At 42.3% G+C, this 21845-nt stretch overlaps 1 protein-coding gene across 7 annotated transcripts in view; it reads left to right on the forward strand.

Moving 5' to 3' along the window:
• SEZ6L (seizure related 6 homolog like) overlaps positions 1 to 21845 on the forward strand; it is a 215804-nt gene that overhangs the window by 4470 nt on the left and 189489 nt on the right. The gene's annotated exons all lie outside the window — the stretch shown is intronic.

Below are 21845 nucleotides of genomic sequence, written 5' to 3' on the forward strand. Positions count from 1 at the left end.
CTCCAAATGTCATTACATTGGGGATAAGGCCATTAGCATATTGATTTAGGGGGGACACAGCCATTTGATCTATAGCACTACACATGCAGTAGAACTTGTGTTGGGTGCTGGAGTACTATAATATGATAAGGCTCCTGCCCCAGTAATGGCAGCCTAGCAAGAGACATCTGCAGGTAAACTACTACCATCCATGCCATGTGGTAAGTTCTTTGGTGGGGGGATGTCGGAGATCTATGGGACCTCACGTGGATGTGTTTAATTCTCACCAGGGGTGGTCAGTGAAGGCTTCCTGGAGCAGGTAGCATTTGAACTGGCCCTGAAGGGGATATGACAGGTACCAGCAGCCAGAGGAGAAATTTCTACAGTAGGATAGGGAAAATCCTGAAGGCTTCACTCTCAGAACACATCACACCCCCGCGGAATTGGAGAGAGGAAACAGAGGAGCGAGTGGGAGGAGAAAGTAGGCAGGTGCACATGCTCACGCTCAAAAAAAAGATAATCTGTCGGACCTGCCTGTCCTCCCTGCTCTCCCCTGAACTTCACGGGCTGGGTAGATGAGAGCTGGAACAAAGGACTTTAAGCCGCTGTGTTCGCTATTGTCCACTAGAGGTTGTGATGACACCGAAGGAATCTTCTCAGAAGGGAGCGAGGCCCAGCTGCTGAGCACAGACAGCATCACACAGCCCTGGGTAAACACTGCTTTAGTGGATTTGCATGTTTGCATAATCCTCTGGTTACTGTAGTTCCTTAGAAACATCCCTTTGGTGGCTGTGACAATAGGGAGCAGGGCAGGGAATAGGACTGCTTTGAGTAAAGGGTAAAAGGATGGTGAGTTGGGAGGAGGTCAGTGGACGCACGTGATATAATTTACTAGAACATGGCAAGGACTGAGTTTAAGCAATGCAAACAGCATTTATTGAGTGTTGATTTTGTGCAAAGCCTTATAATAAGTGATTTATATAGATATGTGCAGAGAATTCTCACAATAGCCCATGAGAGAGATGCAGTTGTTATCTGCATTGTATGGACTGGGGAAACTGAGGTACTGAGAGGTTAAGCAATGTGTCTAGCATCACAAAGCCAAGAAAGGGATTGAAGTCCAGCCTCAGATCCAGGCTGGTGTCAGAATCATAACATCAAGTCCCACTACTACCTTTTATATTCTGCATTCCCCAAGACCATGTGCAGATTCTGATGGTTCATAGGAAGGGATGGTGTGTGTTTGCCAGATGCGCATGGGATGTGTACTCAATGCCTAACACAGTCCCTGGCACACATAGCAAGCATTTAAGTAAAGCTGGTCAAATTGAAATGAGTCAAAACAGGTTACAATTTTATTTATGGGCAATTAATTCACAATCATTACAGTTAGTGAGCATTTACTATATCTCAGGCACTTACATTGGTTATTTTAATTAATTTTAACAATATCATTTCATTTTATGGATGAGGAAACCAAGGCTTAGAGAAGCTGAGTTATGCATAGGTAAGATTTAAATCCTTGGTGCCTTCCAAGCTGGGTCCTTCTGTATTTCTAAATAAAATGTGTGAGAAAGACCGTTTCACCATTAATGTGCAGATAGTCTGGATGGGTAAGTGTACCAAACTCCAAAGACTGACAGGACAGAGACAAAAACCAACCCTCAGTAGTTCCCAAAAAAGATGAACATAGGGATTATTCTTTCCAGTTGAGGAAAGGAGAAGACCTCATAAAAGAGAGTGAGCAGTCCAGCTGGTTCATTGGTTGGCACTGAGTTTATGTGACTGTTGGCAATTTCTCAAGTTTCCAGGTCACCCAACCATTAATGGAGAACTCACATTGTATAAAATTGGTTCTGTAAGCCCCTAAATTCAGGACCTAAGCTAAACCATTTCCTATCTATGAGTCTCAATTTTTCCTTCTGTAAAATGGATCACAGTAATCACTACCACATTCATCAAGCTGTCCTCACAGGGCGGGGATGGGACAAGAGAGTTAAGACACTTTGCACATACCAAGAAATCAATCCTTGAGGAAGTAAGTGCCAGCATGGAAGGCTGAAGACCTCAAACACCCCCATGTGTTTCTTCCTGGGCTTGTTATAGCCAGCGTTATAGCAAATATAACACTGCTATTTGCCATTGATTGTGGGCCTACTCTGTGCCAGGGGGCTGTCTTTGTGCTTATCCTGTATTCACGTATTTGATCCTCATGTGTTCCTATCAGGTGGTATGATAAACTAGATTTTACAGATAAGGCAGCTGAGTCAGAACGGTACAAGCACTTGCTCAGGGTCTCATGGACAATGAGCGGTGGAGTCAGGATTCAACCCCAGAACTTTTTGATTCCAAAGTCCACGCTTGTTCTAGATACTGGGGCATGAAGATGTGGGTATCACATAGCACAGAGCAAAATGGAAATGGAGAGCTGATGCAAGCCTGGAGATCAAGGTGGCTTGACAGGACTCCAAGAGGGGAGATGCTTTCTCATCTAGTGGCAAATGCCAGGTGTCCGAAGTCAGCTTTCTGAGACAGAAAACAGTTTATCCCAGGCTCTTTCATACCTGCTTTGATGGCTTGTGCGTGAGCCTTATTCTCATCTTACTCATGCTATTCCTGCAGCCTGGACTGTCATCCTAGAGGAGCACATAGCTGGTTGTGTAGAGAGGACTAAATCAAATTCCCAACTGGCTGATTTTAACAGTATGATCTTGAGCTATTTACTTTAGTTCTCTAGGCCTGTTTTGGCCTGATATATAAAATGAGAGGATTAGATTTACATTACAAGATTGTTAAGACTTATCAATGTATGAGCATATTCATAGCTCATTGCAAGCACTCAATAAAAATTTGCCATTATTGTTCTACTATTAACCTAGTAAACTTCTATTCATCCTTCATAACCCAGTCCTAATTCTCCTTTTCTGTGAAGTCTTCTCTTGCTTTTCTCCTCTCTATGCCAATTATGAATGATCCTCTTGGCCCCTTATCACATTTTATCCCTCTACTATGGGTAATTCATACACTGATAATGCCTGAGTTGCCAATTTGCACAACTCCCTCCCCCTAAACAATGAACTCGTAGAAAACCTCAACTGAATCTTACTCATTCATATGCCCCTTAGCCTGTATCTAATCCAGTATAAATTCTCAACCCATTATGTTAAATTACTTTTCCTCTTAATCTTAGTTTTGGGGAGGTGAAGTTAGAGTCCTGACATCTGAATTTAATTCCTGACTCTCCTATCCTGTGTGGTCTTAGGCAGCCTGTATAAACCTTGATTTTTTATCTGAAAAATGGGAATAATAATAGTGTCCAACCTCATAGGATTGCTGTAGAGGAAAACCAATGAGATAATAGATGTGAAATCACTACGTAACTCTACAAAAAAGGAGGAAGAGAAAGAAAGATTAAAAGGTGGAAGAAAGAGAGAAATACACTTTGTAAAGAGAAAAGAAAAAACCTTTGTGCAAACACAAAACCACAAGATAGGCCATTCATCGGGTCCTCACTAAAGCCATCTTTCTTTCCAAAGGAAATATTGGATGCAATTGTTTGCCCTGTGCCTAAGCTCATTTCAAAGCAGAAACCTTCTGGATGTCCTACTGCTTATTGTAGAATCTGCCTTCTCTTAGGTCTCTGGCAGCTGCAAAAACAGCAAATGCCCAGCTGAAAACTGGGACAGTATAGCAAAGTGAATAAAAACCCAGGCTCTAGAGTCAGAGCAGCCTGGGTTTCAGTCTGTTGCTTCTTATTAGATGTGTATCCTTAGTCAAGCCACTTTGTCACCTTGAGCTGGCACCAGGCCTTGCATAGGAGTGAGGGTCTACGCTCTGCCCACTTCTCAGGGATAATATGATATGGGAGAGAGATTGTATAGTTAGAGTAGGCTTCCTTGGTGTCTATAGTATTAATCAGATTCTAGCAGTTATTTGGGATTCTTATCTGCCTCAATCCTCTCCCTGATATTTTCATTTTATTGAGGAAAGAGACCCAGAGACAAGAAAGGGCTTACTCAAAGTCCCAACTGTGAGTGGCAGAGCCAGGACTTGAACCCCTCACTCATGTCTTCTGACTCCCATGCTAAAGTGACTTCCACTTACTTTCAAGAAAAATGGAATCCCTACCCCTCTCAAGTTTATGTCCTGAGACCCAAGGAGTGTGGCAATGGAAGTTTTAAGGGTATCTGTTTTCAGTAAACCACTGGCGTCTATTACCCATATGGGACATTTACATTATGTGGCCATGGAAGACTGAATGCATGAAAGAGGCTTTGGTAGAAGTGTAAATCAAGCCATAGCTCCCTCCCCTGCTGACTTGGCACTTGAATCTTCAAGGCACAAGCAGATAAGCTTGCACCTGGGAACGGTGCCATCCAAGCATCTGGCTTGAGTCAAGCAAGAAAGAGTTAAATGAAGAGGCTCAAGGAGACCCAGGGCCCAGGCCAGGTATCCCTCCTAGGCTTCGTCACTCTCACCATGGGTCATGGATAGTGGCTGATTGAGAAACCCACTGGGGATCTGGGGTGTGGAGAGCCGGGAAGGATTGAGTGAGGCATAGCTAATGTAGTTGGTGCCAGCCCGGAGCAAGTAGTGGACACCGGGGATGTTTTGGGGCTGGAGATTAGAACAAGGTAGGTGGATACAGTATAGCACCTGGAGTCTGAAGCTCAGGACAAGTCTTAGTGGGTATAAGCCTCTGGGTGTCAGTTTTCTTGTCTGGTCTCACCTATTCCCAGTTTAGCTTAGTGTCATAAATTGGTGAGTTCATGTTGCCAAAATGGAATGGGCTCTTCAAAGCCATACACCATAATAATAAAAAAAAAACCACAGACCCTGGAGTCCAAGAGATGTGAGTTCAAACCTAATGCTGTGATCTTGAACAAGTCACTTAACTCTGAGATGATGGGAGTGGGTGGTAGTGATGAGGATGAGGAGGGGAATTAAGAGTTGCTGTTGTTACTGATGGACCGAGCTGATTCTCAGGTCAGTGATGGCTTCCAAGAGAGGAAATAGTATATTCTAATGTGATTTTTGTGGTATAGTGCTATGGTTGGAATATTTGTGTCCTCTCCCCCGAAACCAATGTATAGGTTGAAATCCAACCTCTCTGCTGATGGTATTAGCAGTGGGGCTTTGGGGAATTGATTAGATCATGAAAGTAGAGGTCCCATGAATGGAATAAGTGCTCTTAAAAAAAGAGGCTTGAGGCCAGGTGTGGAGGCTCGTGCCTGTAATCCCAGCAGTTGGGAGGCTGAGGCAGGAGGATCACTTGAGGCCAGGAGCTCTAGACCAGCCTCGGCAACATGGCAAAACCCCGTCTCTACAAAAAATTCTAAAAATTAGCCAGGTGTGGTGGCATATGCCTGTAGTCCCAGCTACTCAGGAGGCTGAGATGGGGGGATCCACTGCAGCCCAGGAGTCCAAGGCTGCAGTGAGCTATGACTGCACCACTGCACTCTAGCCTGAGTGACAGAGCAAGACCTTGTATTTAAAAAAAAATGGAGAGACACACCTTACCCCTTTCACCATGAGAGGTAGAAATGTTGAAGCAAGAAGCTGTGATATATAAGAAACAGGCCGTCGCCAGACCCTGAATCTGCCAGCACGTTGATCTTGGACTTCCCAGTCTCCAGAACTGTGAGGAATAATGTCCAGTTGCTTATAAGCTACCCAGTTTATGGTATTTTGTTGTAGAAGCCAAAAAGGGTCTAAGGCATTTAAAACAAAGACTCATTCAGGATAGCTGAAGAATAAGAAGGTTTTCTCTAAGGACACTGCAAATATTGAGCCAAGAACATTCCAGGACTCTCTCCACTTCTCTCTTGCATGCATCTGCTTCTCCCCACGCATCTGTTCATTCTGGCTTCCTCTCTATTGCCTAACTCCTCTGCTCACTCACCATAGATCTCTCATCACCTCCACTTACCCATTCGCTATTATGGCTTCTCCAGCACAATCACCACGTATGCATTGTCTAATATGATAGCCGCGAACCACATGTAGATATTTAAATTTAAATTAATTAAGATCAGATTGAATTAAAAATTGAGTTCCTCAGTCCTACTAGCCACGTTTCAAGTGCCCAGTAGCTATGTGTGGCTCACGGCCGCCATATTGGACAGCATGGAGACAGCACAGATGATTTCTGCCCAGTCCTTTGCAATGGGCAACTGGGCAATAGGTTGGTTCTTCATACATAATCCAGTCATCTGTAACTGGTATGGGAAGCATGCCATGTGACACAAAACCATAGCTTGGGATACAGCAATCACCACTGATGGTGTCTCACACACTTTCACTGCTGGCCTTGGTAGCTGCTTCTCAACTCTTCTCATTTTTAGGATGTGGCTCTGAAACCCTTTTGCCAGTAAGACTCATATTCATCAAGATGTGGCCTGTCTGATAATCACATCCAAGAAAACTGGGAAGAATCCTATCATCATTGTAACTATCTGTTGACTTGCCTCCCTCCGTGCTGTACAATGAAATTTTCGGGGTTAGGAGTTGACTTTAATTATCTCTCTATTCTTAGCTATTCTGTTGAATAAATGAGTGAATGGATGAATCAATGAATGAATGATATGCAGTCTTCGGCTATGACTCAAGGTGTTTGGACATAGAACACAAAAGCCTTTGCAAAAAATGTGCAATCTTCACATTATTTGGGTAAATGACTTAGGAAAAAATAATTTAGGGTAGGAGTTGTGGGTGATAGAGAGCTAGAAAAGAGGGAGCCTCATAAATTCGTGTATTTAGACATTTAAAAGTGATCCAGGCATTGAAAATCAGGTTGGAGTGGAAAATGAAGAAAAGCCTCAAGGTGGGGTCCCAGGAGCTCTCCTCTTTTCCAATGAGAGATTCATCTGGAATGATGACAGTGGATTTAAGAGCAATAAGGGAGGTTGGTAGGAACACAGAATGTGGCTCCATGCATGGTTTTGGTAACCATTTTTCTACAAAGTTTTAATGTTATGGAAACAGGGAGAGGAGATGTTTAGAACAATGTACTCAGAGTGAGCATTCTGAATGGGGGACTCAGCACAGGATTAGGACTGAGGTAGGACTGACTGTGGATCCCCACTCTGCCAATTCTGTGTTGTGTCATGCTGGAGCGAGTCACTGAATCTCCTCAAGCCTCAGTTTCCATCTGCAAAATGAGAATAGCATTCTTCCCTTGCCTCTCTCTGCAGGGTGGATAGAGAGAATGTAATGCGTGTGACTACTATCCTGCACAACTCCAGAGGGAGCTATTTATACTGCAGTGTATGTGAATGGTACCCCTGGAATTAAGCAGTATACAACCTATGCTGCCATATGTGGCAGCCCTGAATATGGAAGTATGCCACCGAACTATGAATCAATTTGCAGAGGAAGAAGGACAGAGCTCCCAAGACTTTTCATTCCCTAAGGACTTCTGATCAGGCCTCCACCTTCAATGCCCCCTTTTAAAGCAGGTTTAACAGAGTGGAAAGCTAATTCGGGGCCAACCACCTTGGAAATTAATGTAAAATATGTGGAATCAAGCCAGTTTTCCAGGGCTTCAGGAAAGGAAATTTGCATAATTTATGGCATAAATAAAAAATGATATGCCAGGTTAATTTGCATACTTTAACTTCAGTTGGGGTTAAAAACGAAGTTTTTGTTGTTGTTGCTATTTGTAGTTGTGGTTTTTAAAGGAAGCCTCTCTTGTTAATCCGACTGTGTAAGCTTGAGTAAATTACTTAACCTCTCTAGGCCTCGATTTCCTCAACTGTGAAATGAAAATGATAAATGGACTTACATCCTGGGATTGTGGTGAGGAGTTATGAGCTGACTCTGTAAAACTTGTAGAATACTGGCTGGTACGTAGCAGAAGTTCAATAATTATACACTGTATGTAATATACAATAACATATCATTATCATTAAGTATGCAATGTATCTTGTCCACTTGATATTACAAGAAATTCTAAAAGATGCATATCATTGTGTACCCACATGAAGTTATTTTGAGCTCAGGACCTAGAATTGTGCTAGAACACAGCAAGAGCTCAGTCGTGAGATGCATGGCTGCCCTACAATGAATGCATTATTATCATTATTAATCACTGCCCCATAGGTGCATGTGTTTGAAAGCCTTTCTCCCCTCTAGACTGAAGTCCCTCCAAGGCAGGCACTGATTTATCTCCCTCCCAATCCCCACCTCTCAACACTACATCTCCCAGATAGTAGAAACTCAATAAGTGCAGACATGTTGAATGAATAAATGCTGAAGTGTTATTGTTCTTAATTAGTATGCAAGAAATGATTCTTATTAGCATGCATATGAATGAATGGCTGTCTTCCTTGCAGACTAGAAACTCCTCACGTCTAGGTCACCAATGTTTGGCTCAGTGCTTGGCATATCAGGTAGTCAGCAGGTGCTCATTTGGTGTATGATGGTGCCTAAGACCTCAGAATTTAAGGTCCAAGGCCTGACTCTGCATCCCAGCTTTATAATTTACTGGCTGCATAACTTTGGGCAAGATATTTGTGCTTTATGGAAATAACATGTGCAAGGAAAATAACTAACTGTACCTTTTTCATTGAGTTGATGTGAGACAGAAATCAGGAATTTTTGATCAAGAGCTTAGCACAGTCCCTGACACACAAATTAGGTACTCAATATAGATACTACTATGAATAAATGAATGCATGGCCATTCCCAAGTGTCTTGATACAGGAAAGAGGCCTTGGTGTATAATAACCAGCTAGAACAGAATTTACAATTTTATGATCCCCATAGAGAAAACATTCTGTGGGAATTCAACAAGGAGCATTGACTTTACCACAACCACATCTATGCACACCCTCCCAATTTAAGGTATGTTATTATCTCATTTAATAAAATGGAGGTTCCAAGCAGAAGGCAGGGGTCCAAGTGAGTAAGTCCATCATTCTCTGGCTGTTGTTTTATAATCAAATTTTATCTCAGATCAGCCACAAAACCCTAGAGGAGGCACCACATGGGCGTGGCCTGTCTGCCGGGAGCCTTTCCATCTGTGAGTGAGTGACATCAGGAGCAACTTCTTAGCAAGGGGCTTCCAGAGAACAGTGCTTGTGTCTCTACCAGACTCCTTCCCTGTTTCTAAAGAAAGCTGAGGTTGCTAAAGAAACCCTGGGAAGGCTGAGAAGGAAACAAACTCCTATAATGCACTAGAATCCCTATTAATGGCTTCATTTACAGAATCTTGCTTAATTATTAGCAGAACCTTCAAAGGTGCCTTACAGCCATTTGATTATACATAAAGAAGCTGAGGTCAGATGGCTAAGCAATGCTGGAGTTATGACTCATTCATTCTTTCATCCAAGACCTACTTTCTCTTTATTTCAGACATTCTACTCTGTACCAATCACTTGATAAGTACTAGGGATACAGAGAGAAACAAAACATATCCTTGCCCTCAAGAACTTATCTAACCATTCTTCAAACTCAGGTAGGACCAAGTTCTTTTCTTCTGTCCTCTCCTCACTTCTACGTTGTCCTGATGACTTCCGGGCAGGGGGCAACTTTCTCCAAGGGACCAGGGTTGGGAGCCATGAATTTCTGGGACCACTCCCTATAGCCCTAGTTGCCTATTGAAACAAAGCAAGCTCGTTTGATCTTCCTTAACTTCAACTAGAAAAAAAATCTAGTTGATGTTCCTTTAATGGGTGAAATAAATGTGTCACTTTAAGAGAACCTCCAATAACCATCCCAGACTTCACAGAGGCAGAGAACTCCAGCGGGGCCTGCTGAGAGCAACGTTGCTGCCTTCAATTATTGCAACAATATGTTGGCATTTCCTTCTTTTGTGAATGTGGGAAAATATATCCTGAGCAGAACTGCAGAGAATTATACAGATGCAGCTGAGCATGTGTATAGATATAAATAATATGCACACTATTTCCATAAAGCATAAATTTGGACAATCAGTTAATGAGGTTTGGCCAGAAACAAATTAATTCCTTTGGGTCCTGGGGTAGTTTTATTCTAAGTAATAATAAAAATAAATAGTCATTTCTTATGCTTAGCACATGGCAGAGGATATCCATTATTGCATTTGATTGTCAAAAACAACTCCGAGGACCTAGTACTATGGAAAATTAGTTCTGTTTTTCAGCAAACTGAGGGTCAGAGAAACTCCACCATGGAACAGTGCCTTGGTTTTTATTTATCCTGACATTGACATTTTGGAAGAGTACAGACCCATTATTTTATAGGATGACCCTCAATTTGGGCATATAGACTTTTGATTCTCACAAAATGTTAGCATGCAGCCCATATTGGCCTATCACTTACCTTTCTCCTTCTTGGGTGTCTTTGCTATGATTGAAACAAGGCCTAGAATTCCCCCAAGTCAGGCTGTCTTCACTGGTTCCCTCTACCCCAGTGTCTAGTACCAAGCAAGGGTGCCCCTCTAACCCACTTCTGGGATCCCTAACCAGATGCCTGCCTCCCTCTCCACCCCACTTCTGCCACAATGCTTCCACGGCACCAGGCTGCTACCCTTGCTATAGTAACAAGCCTGCTCTATTCTTAGTATTTGTTTATGCATCTCTCTTTCCCACTAGGCCATGGGAAATTCAGAATCTGATTCACTGATTCAACCCCAAGAAGCAAATATTTAATAAATGTCTACTTTGTGGGCTCTGCTGTAGGTGCTGGAACAAAAACTGATAGTGCCAGCCCTCAAGAAATGTATGCTCCCTGTGATCTTTCATTCATTTACTGACCCGAAACATCCATTCATTTATTCAATAAATATTCATTAATATTTTGTGTGCTGGGCTGCATACCCCAAAGCATGCGGATCATTCAATGTTTGCATAATTGGGTAGAAACAGTGGTCTACTCCTACAATAAAAGAAAAAAAGGTTAGGCTTATTAATCGCTGATAGAGGCTAGCTGTGGTGGCTCACGCCTGTAACCCAGCACTTTGGGAGGCCAAGAAGGCAGGTAGATCACCTGAGGTCAGGAGTTCGAGACCAGCCTGGACAACCTGGTGAAACCTCATCTCTACTAAAAATACAAAAATTAGCCAGGTATGAAGGCATATGCCTGTAGTCCCAGCTACTTGGGAGGCTGAGTCAGGAGAATTGCTTGAACCCAGGTGGCAGAGGCTGCAGGGAGCTGAGATCGCTCCACTGCACTCCAGTCTGAGCAACAGAGCAAGACTCTGTCCAAACAAAACAAAACAAAACAAAACAAATCTGTGATAGTAAACAAGATTAAGGGCTTCCAATGAACTTCAGACATTCTAATGCACACTATGTATGTGAAGGGGTTAAAAAGAGAGCTGGGGGATTCTGAGAGCATCTAGAATCTCAAAGAGAATGGGAATCCTTCTGTCACACTGCCCTTGGGGGCACCAGCCACAGCCAGACACCTTGATCTGACATATAATTTCTCAGCATGAATTACCAGAAAGACCACCCAATGAGAGTCAGAGACCTGAGTTCTGGAGATGACACGGTTGCCAAAAATATGCTGTGTGACCTTGGGCCCATTTCTGTCCCTCTCTGGTCTTTAGTTTCTCCATCTCTAAATTTAGTGGCCTGGGCTGAATCATAGTTTCCAAAATGGACTATGAGTTAAAATCACACGAAGAGCTTTTAAAGACCCAGAAACCCAGCTATACCCCTGCCTACTGAGTCGGACCCATGATTGAGCTATACATGCTGCCTTCTGGATTTTTCTGAGGCCATCCGTAAACTTCACCTGGATGATTCGACCCCCAGGCCATGACCTTTTATGATTCCTTTGTTCATGATAATTATGTCCACCATTTATATGCCAGGCATATGCTAAATCCTTTACTCACATGATCTCATTTAAGCCACATATGAGACCAGTGGGGTGGGGCCTGATACTTCCATTTTACAGCAGGAGCCACTGAGGCTTGGAGAGATTAAGCAGTTCTCTCAAGATCACACAGCTAGTAAGATCCTGCATGCATATCTGTGTCTATGTCACTTTAAAAGAATTTGCCACCTCTCTGTAGTATGAATAGGGGTGGGAATCTACTCTTAGCCCACCATATTCCCTCCCCAGAGGTAGCCCTGTTCTCCTGGCTCCTCTCTTCCCTGAAAATCTAGTTAACTCTTTTAATGAGCCAAATAAATGTGCCCTGTGAAGTGTGTGATCGATCACACCCTGGCTGCCCATGAACCAAGCACAGGTTTGCCGCCCACCGGGGACAGCCTCCCTGACATGAATTATTGCTACCATCAGCCCTCCTTTCTGCTCCTGCACTTGCAGGGGAGCGGCTGAGCCAGGGACCTGTGGACACTCAGGATTCCACTCTGGGCTTGGCCAGAGATAAGTCCCTAGAGTTTGGGGCATTTGAAGAACTGACAAGAAGCCAGTGTGGCCAGAATATCCTGAACAGAGAAGGAAGTGGGCAAAATGAAGTTAAGAGAAAGTATTAAAGAAAAACAATGATTCAGTTGTTATACTTGTTAAAGCATAATAAGGCAAACTTTATTCAGGACCATCACATTGATGGGGACCACTGCAATGGGATTTTGCAGTGGGGGAGATTGGGCTAGCCCCAAATACGAATGGGAAAGTTGGAATTTATAGCCAAGGTGCAGAGTAGGGGTGGGGAGGTTAGTGGATGGAAAACTACTGAAAGGAAATATCAGGGGTAAGGGAGATTCTCCTAAATCCACCTAACATGATTCTTGCTGAAGGCACACCAGCATGATCAGACATCACCTGGAGATGGTGGAGGATGAGGGACCTGATCAGATATGGAAGGTGATCAGATATCCAGAGTGTAGGGTTCTTGTTAAAGTGACTAGCAGGGTTCTTTGCTAAAATTGGAGATTCCACAAAGAAGTGCACAAATTGGCCTAGAAGAAGGTTCAGGAGCCTGATTGAAGTTTGATCAGGCAGAGAATCATTGTCAGTGGCCAGGCCCAGATCCTATAGCGCAGGGAGGACTTGCTGGGAGGTGTTGGGAGTTTATTCTCAGCTGTGCTTAGGAGCATGGGAGGGGATTTTTGGGTTTGATAATGCTGTCTATGAAGTGAAAATGAGAGCATTAAAGACAAAAGAGGAATCATTTAGGAGGTCCTCGCAGATAGGATTTGAAGGAGTTAATTCTACCCCACACCTCCCAGCTTAAGATAGGTTCACCTCTTCTAGCCTCTCCGCTAAGGTTAGGGACAATTTGTGTATTAGTTTGTTTTCATGCTGCTATGAAGAACTACCCGAGACTGGTTAAATTATAAAGGAAAGAGGTAATTGACTCACAGTTCTGCATGGCTGGGAAAGCCTCAGAAAACCTACAATCAAGGCAGAAGGGGAAGCAAACATGTCCTTCTTCACATGGTGGCAGGAGAGAGAAGTGCCAAGTGAAGGGGGAAAAGCCCCTTCTCAGACCTTGTGAGAACTCACTCACTATCATGAAAACAGCATGGGGGAATCACCCCCATGATCTAATCACCTCCCACGAGATCCCTCTCCCAACATGTGGGGAATACAATTTGCCTTACAATTCAAGATGAGATTTGGGTGGGGACAATTTCATTCCACCAAGCCCACTGCTCCCGGTGCAATTTCTCTTCAATTGCAATGGAAGGGAGACTGATGCTCTGCACTTGCTAAAACATCCACAGGATTCCCAGCCTTTCACCCTTTGGCTGTGTCTAAAACCTCCAACTCATTTGCAAACTTGCCATCTTAAACATGGCTGGGTGCTTTGAAAGATTTTCTCTGTTGCTTCCCCATAGTGTCTAGAATACAGAAAAAGCAGCAGAGAGGAGAGGAAAAGAATATAAATTTGGGCAAATGATGATTAAATCCACCCCTCCCCGCCTCCCAAACCCTGATCAGACTGTACAGAAAGAATCTTATATATGTTATCACTGGCTCTCAGTTTAATGTAGGGCCAACATTGCTGGGTAAATTAAACAACATTTATAATATAGCTGACCTATAAAAATGTGCTTGGGGCAGAAATTAGACATATCAAGCTTTTTCCAGCAAAAGACATTTTTACAAATGCATGAGAACCTGAACCAATTTGGAAGCCCTGTCATTTTGATTTAAAGCCGGGGAAGTGGGGCTGATCCCTAAAGAGGAGAAACAATTACCCAGGTGAGAGGAGATTTTAAAATTCTGGTCCTCATTACTGACCTAACTTGGACTCAAAATGTATCATGTAGAGAAGAGGGTTGACCCATAACTGAGAACTGGGACCCTTCCTTCTTCACCTGCATAACCAGCAAATCTCATATGATTTCCACATGTACCCTCTTCCAGGGAGCCTTCCCTGCCTGTCTCAGCTGAGTTAGGGGCATCACATTGGAGTACCCACATCCACTTTGTTTTAGTTAACTATTGTTGCGTAACAAACCATCCCTGAAATTTAGTGGCTTAAAATAACAAATATTTACTAACATCTCACATGATTCTGTGGTTTGGCTGAGTTCAGCTTGGAGATTCTTCTGCTCAGCGTGGTGTTGAAAAGAGCCAAATCATCTCTGAGCCTCCAAGGGGCTCAACCGCATGTCTGGTAGCTTCAGCTGCTTGACACCCGAGCATGTAAGTTTTCCCTCATGTGACTTGGGCTTCTCCCACCATGGGAGGTGGATTCCAAGAGAGAGTGTCCTAAGAGCAAAAGTGAAAGCCGAAGCTCTCTAAACGTGACTTGGCAGCCATCTATAACCTACCACTCCCTTGTACTAAGTCATGATATAGTGTTGTTCCCATGTGCTGAGCGGGTACTATGCTAGGTATTCGGCACTCTGTACTCCATCGTTGGTTTATGTCTGTGTCTCCTTGCACAAAGGAACCCTTGTCTAATTCATTTCTGCAACGAAGGAGGTGCAGTTAGTTCAGGTTCAACAGAAAAGCCATGGCTCTAAGTGTTCACACCAAGTGTGGTCACTCTTAACCCAGGAGATTATGGTGAGAGAATGCAGGAATCTAAGGGCCAGCATCAGTATTCTTTTATGGTACCAGCAGTAAAAATAATAGCGGTAGTCATAATGATGATTAATAGTAGTAGGAAGTATTAACAATAGTATAATTTCTACTGCTCTAGCACTAATACATGTAATTCTGCCTTACACTTAAGAGGCATTTGACCACTTACACAATAATTTTTTTCCATTACCTTACTTTGCTATTCAACAACTTTGTGAAATGGCCCAGGAGGATTTTTGTTATAAGTCATAGTTTATAAATGAGGAAACTAAGTCTGGGAAGGAACAAAAACTTGTCAATAGTCAATTAAAATTGACATTGTCAAGTACCTACTATTTGCACTTTACACCAATGACTTAATTTCCTCCTTGCAGCAATGTTGTGAGGTAGATACCATTATTGCCACCATTTCACAGATGAGGCAACTGAAGCTCAGAGAGGTGAAGTCCTTGACTTGTCTGGGATTTTATGTTTCCTGGCTAGGATTTGCATCTGGATCAGTCTAACTCTTGAGTCAAAGACTCTTTCCACAATGCTACACTCAATTCCTCCCAGATTACCATTTTCTAAATTACTTTGAGCTGAGAAAACATTCACATAAAAATACAGTCAATCCTCCCCTCTGTATCTGAGAGCTTCTCATCTGAGTATTTAACCAACTGTGGATTGAAAGTATACTTTAAAAACAATGAAAATAACAATACAATGATAGAAAATAATACAAAGTTAAAATTTAAAAACCAATATACTATAACAACTATTTACATAGCATTTACATTCTATTAGGTATTATAAATAATCTAGAGATGATTTAAATTGTATGAGATGATGTGCATAAGTTATATGCAAATACTACTCCATTTTCTATAAGGAACTTGAGCATCCGTGGATCTTGGTATCCTGGGGGTCCTGGAACGAGTCTCACATGGATACTGACAGATGACTGTAATATGAAAAATCAGAATGAGGGACTCTTCTATGAAAAACTTCCGCCGGGTGCAGTGGCTCACACCTGTAATCCCAGCACTTTGGGAGGCCGAGGCAGGCGGGTCACGAGGTCAGGAGATCGAGACCATCCTGGCTAAGATGGTGAAACCCCATCTCTACTAAAAATACAAAAAATTAGCTGGGCGTGGTGGCAGGCACCTGTGGTCCCAGCTACTCAGGAGGCTGAGGCAGGAGAATGGCCTGAACCCGGGAGGCGGAGCTTGCAGTGAGCCAAGATGGCGCCACCGCACTCCAGCCTGGGCGACAGAGCAAGACTGTGTCTCAAAAAAAAAAAAAAAAAAAAAAAAAGAAAAGAAAAAAGAAAAGAAAAACTTCCACCAGTTTTAAAGCCTGCTTTGACCATTTGGAAGTTTTTATTCTTCACCCATTGTTAGTTCTTGGTGGTTTCCACATAGCTGAGGTTACCAAGAAGCAAATTTTCAGATAAACAAGTTGTCATATGTGTAAAGTTACATGAGGTTATTGAGTCCAATTTTCCCAGGGATTAACTCACTTTGAAGTTATAAATTATGCACTTGATGGGAGCAAAGATATATATGTATATATTTTAGCACCTATAAAACCCATCAACTGGTATTTTTGGAGGACATAAATATACTAAAAGGCAGGATGATGATAGGTTAAGCACGCTGACTTAAAATCAGGCTGCCTGAGTTCAGATCCCATCTCTGCCACTTAGGCAAATTATTTCATCTCTCCGTGCCTCAGTTTTCTCATCTTTAACAGGGATTTATAATAGTACCCATTTCACAGGGTTGTGGAGGGGATTAAGTATATAGTCGGCCTTGGTTCATGTGCTCATCTTTGAACAAGTCGCTGGGGCTGGAACCATGTAGAACCCTGATTGGCCAGCTCTGACCTCCCCCAACACATGGACTGAAAGAGAGAGGTGGGGACTTGCCAAAGGAATGTCAGGAGATGTTCGCCAAGAGAAAAGTCACAGAGAAGTCCAGCATGTTAAGGAACTAAGAGTTTTCTTTTTATTTTTTTCCTGCCACGTCTCAATCAATATCTGAAAGACTAATAAAGGAACTGAGTGTGTGCTAATAATAAAATGACCCAATTGTGAATTAAGCAGATATGTTTCTCCCCAGCAGGGTTAACAAAGTGGCTTGCATCTAGACCCAACACTGCCATTTACCACCTTACCTTCTGCAGGAGAAAGCATGGAAAGTGTGCATGGAAGGTGTGGCAAGACAGAGGGCTGTCAGTTTAGCAGTGAGTTGTCATTGGTTGTAAAACATTATCCTATAAGTGTAGGATGTTTGAGCAATAGGTCCATGTCAGGTCTGTCTAAGAGGCAAACATTTAAGCAACAACCTCTTGTTTAATGAGTATAAAGAAAATCTGCCACCCAGAAATAGCCTTTGACCCAGCAATCCCATTACTGGGTATACATTCAAAGGAATATAAATCATTCTATTCTAAAAATACATGCATATGTATGTTCAATGCAGCACTATTCACAATAGCAAAGACATGGAATCAACCTAAATGCCCATCAGTGATAGACTGGATAAAGAAAATGTGGTACATATACACCTGGAATACTATGCAGCCATAAAAAGGAATGCAATCGTGTCCTTTCCAGGGACATGGATGGAGCTGGAAGGCATTATCCTCAGCAAACTAATGCAGAAACAGAAAACCAAATACTGCATGCTCTCACTTGTAAGTGGGAGCTGAATTATGAGAACACATGGACACATGGTGGAGAACAAAACATACTGGGGCCTGTTGGAGGGTTGGGGGGTGGGAGGAGGGAGAGCATCAGGAAGAATAGTTAACGAATGCTGGGCTTAATATCTAGGTGACAGGATGATCTGTGCAGCGAACCACCATGGCACACATTTACCTATGTAACAAACCTGCACATCCTGCACATGTATCCCTGAACTTAAAATAAAAGTTGGAAATAAGAAATAATCTGCCATCAACTAAGTCCTTTCCTGTCTCTGAGATTCAGTTTCCTAATATGCAAAATGAGCAAGTTGTACCATCTGGCCTCACAGGACACTTCCAGTCCTTGTGTTCAAGTGATTATGACTAAATTTAAATGTCTTTAATGACAGCTTGAAAGTCAGGAGTCAGGGCACATCCACTAACTCACTGAATGATATTAAGCAAGTCACTCCATCCATCCATCCAACCATCCATCCATCCATCCGTCCATCCACTCATTATCCCCTGTCCCTCCATTCATCAATGCATCCAGTTATCTGTCCAACCATCTACCCACCTCTTCATCCATCCATCTGTCCATTCATCCTTTCATCCATTCATCTGTTCATCACATCCTGTCCATCCATTTATCAATGAATCCTTTTATCTGTCCACTCATCCACCTGCTGATAAATCCATTCGTTCATCTGTCCACTAATCCATCCTTCCATCTCTCCATCAACCTGTCCATTCATCAACCCATCCTATGCAAAGCCATTTTAAGACCTTGGTTTGATCTAAGCAGTATTATTCTGGAGTCTCACACTCACATCATAGCATATAAATTTAAAGAATTCTTATTGTAACATTTAAGAAGAAGCACTAAAGTTATGTTTTTGAAATTATATTGTTACCAGTAACTCTCTCAATTTATATATACCTGTAATTTCTTGAAAATCATCAAGCATACTCAGGAATTCTTGTGAAATGAGACTCTAACTCATCAACTTTTTTCAAATATAATGAAACTTTTATGAACACTAAATTTAAAAAACACTGAGGTTGATATAACGGCATGTTGTGGAGGCATTTAATTTAAGCCTTTATTAATTTTGCTTTTGCAGTTTTCTTTTACTGTTTTGGAGCCAATATATTACTTTCAGCTCTCAGGCATTTTCATGGGCTCTTAAAAAGCTTGTAGGCCTCAGGGCCTAATGGGTAAAATAGGCCCATTTCCAAAGTCTTTTAACATCCCTCCTGCATTTCCCGGATCCTAATTGGATGAAGACAGACAGATTATGTAAAAGGCCTATCTGGTCAACCCAAGATAATAAAATAGATGTGTAAAGGAAACATACATGAAGCATCAACCTCACACTAAGGAGACTGCTTCACGTTTGCCCTCCATCCCTTTAGGTATTCCTGTCCCGAATAGAAACAATAATTCTGGACAGATGCGGGGTGAAGATAAAGATGATTTCAAGGGCTCACTGTAAATCGTAATGAGTACCTACTCTAGCAGGGAATGTTTTGATTACTTTTTGAAATGTGAAATTGCAGATTTATCTCCTGTGATCACATTGGGAACATTTTTTTCCTATACAAAAAGAGGTTTCAATAAGTCCTGAAAGGTTTAGGATAATGAAGGCAAATTGCTTTTACAACAGCAGGGAATTGTGAGCAGTTTGTGTGTCTTTGAACATGGGAAAATAAGAGAATTCTCCAGGGAGAAAAACTCCCAGTTTGTCACTGGAAAAAGTTCATATGAGACAAATATGGCTTAATGCTTCAGCATATATATGAATTGGAGCCCTTGGTGAATATCCTAGCCTGTCTCCCTTTTTTAATGATGAAGCATGTTCAACACAGGGAGTGGAGGTAACATACTCAAGATCACAAAGTAAGTTTGTGCCTAGACAGACCAATGGCTGACCCTGGCCCAATGTGGTTCTGCTATCACATGGTGTACCTTGTCCTAAAATAGTGGAAAATGCATAAATGAGAACGGTATTCTTTTTTACAATTTGCTTTTTTTCTTTATTAGACATTTTTGAACATTTGGGAGATGTGTTGAGAAAGTTAATTAACCCATCCTCATCCCACTGCACCAAGGAATCCTCTGTTAACAGCCTGTGCAAATCTTTTCTTTCTTTTGTTACAATTTTGAAAAGCAATTTTCTCTTTATGTTTCTATATGCTTCTTGAGTCTCCATGATATACAGACTTCCCATGGCATTCAATTCTGCTCAATTGTCTGTTGCTATTTGGACCAAATTCTTCCAGGAATAATTACCATGCTGGAGTTCACGGTGACGTGTATGCAGTACACTCATGTTGGGTATCCCCTGGATATCAGGAATTGTGCTAGTTAATGAGGGAAAGAAGTTAACCAGAATGGAATCACTGCCTGCAAGAGACTTAGAGGCTTGTGGGAGGTTCTGTGTATAAACAATTTTGACAAAGAGCAATGTGTCCTGTGATAGGGATAAGACACAGAAGTCCAGGGATGCACCGACCCAGACTGGGAGTCAAGGGAGGCTTCCTGCAGGAGATGATCCCTCCTAGATCCCAAAGGATGAGTAAAACTTAGCAATGTAAAGATGGGAGAGAGAAAGGCATTACAAGCTCAGGAAAGAGCAAGCTCAAGGCTTGTAGGCAAGAACTTTGGGGCTGAAAGCAACCTTACATGCCACCGTACTCCCATAATTCCTATGTCACAGATGGGAAAACCAAGGTCTTTTTGAAGCCCTTGGTGCCATTACACAAGATAGCACATTCTGTTGTTCTTTTTGGCCTTTACAAAAGCAAACGTTATTTGCAGTGGGATGCAAATGGAAGACAATGGTATTGTCTAGCATGATTATCCTGCAGATCTTTGTTATAACTAGGGCATCCTGAAGTTAAGAAGATGTAGATTAAATGTGTGCATGGAGTGCTATCCTTACCCCTGAATTCAGAAGGCCTGGCGCTACAGTCACTGGTTGGCAAGACTGGATTGCAGGTCAACTGTTTGTGATCCACTGTAACTTTAATCCTGGCTGAGCTGATGACATTTTGGAATCAGCAATGAACCAACCATTGGACATAATATGCACTAGGCTCTTAGAAAAGAGTTGAGGGATCATGGGGAAGAGATGTTCCTGGTAGTGTAGGAAATAGAACACAATTGTCAAGAGCTTGCACTCTGGGCTTGCACCTACCTTGATTTGAATCCCAGCTCCTCCACTTATAAGCTGTGCAAACAAAGCAAGCAACTGCATTTCTCTGTCTCCTCACCTGTCAAATGGGAGCTGGAATAGCTCCCACCTGGAGGGACTTTGTGTAGATACAAAAGCATGTAAAGATCTTACTTAAGTGTTCAGCACATCCTAAGTGCCCAGCAAATGGTGTAGTTTGAATTATCTTATTTTAATCCAAACCAAGTTCCCTCAGCTTCCAGAACTGGTTGGGGTCAGCTTTATCCACTGACATACTCCTTTTAATAACAGTTTTTGCTGGACAGGACATAAAGAAATAGAAAGATGCTCTGTGCTGCAAAGCCTCCCAGGCACAACTGGGAATGACTCAGTGTGGGGAGTTATTTTGGTTCACTCTTTTGTCTGCTCTGCTCTGGTTGTTCAGATAACTGGACTTTGCCTGACTTTGCAAGACCAGCCAGACTGGGCTTACCTGAAGTGCCACCTCAAACTCTCAAGCTGTCTTTGATACACTGCCAATGAGTTAAATATTCCTCATATGATAAAGCAAAGAGGGGGTGATAAAAGTGTGGTAAAACTCTTCGGAGTATTAGGAATTATATAGTGACTTAAAAGCCCAGCTTGGAAAGTCAGAGGAAGCTTAGTTCTAATTTCAGCCTCGCCACTGCCTACCTATGTGACCTTGGTCTTACCAGCACCTCTCTCCTAGTCTCAGTTTAGTCATTTCAAAAATGGTGGTACTCATGCCTGTCTCATTGGGTTACCATAAAGATTAAATGAGATCATAATATGTAAAGTGGCACTGTGCTTGGAATGTAGTAAGCACTCAATATATTCTAGATATTCTATTATGTTGTATTTATTCACTTATTTAGCAAAAAGAAATATGTAAAAATTATCACTATGTGTCAAGTCCTGGGGTGGAAGCTGATGATACAGTGGCAAAATGGATATGGTCTCCATGCTCAATCTATCACAGAAGAAAGGCAATAAGTAAGTTAATATGTGTGTGTATGTATATGTATGTGTGTGTGTGTGTGTGTGTGTATATATATATAGTGT

The sequence above is a fragment of the Pongo abelii genome, chromosome 23 (genome assembly GCF_028885655.2).
Source record: "Pongo abelii isolate AG06213 chromosome 23, NHGRI_mPonAbe1-v2.0_pri, whole genome shotgun sequence".
Lineage (NCBI taxonomy): Eukaryota > Metazoa > Chordata > Mammalia > Primates > Hominidae > Pongo > Pongo abelii.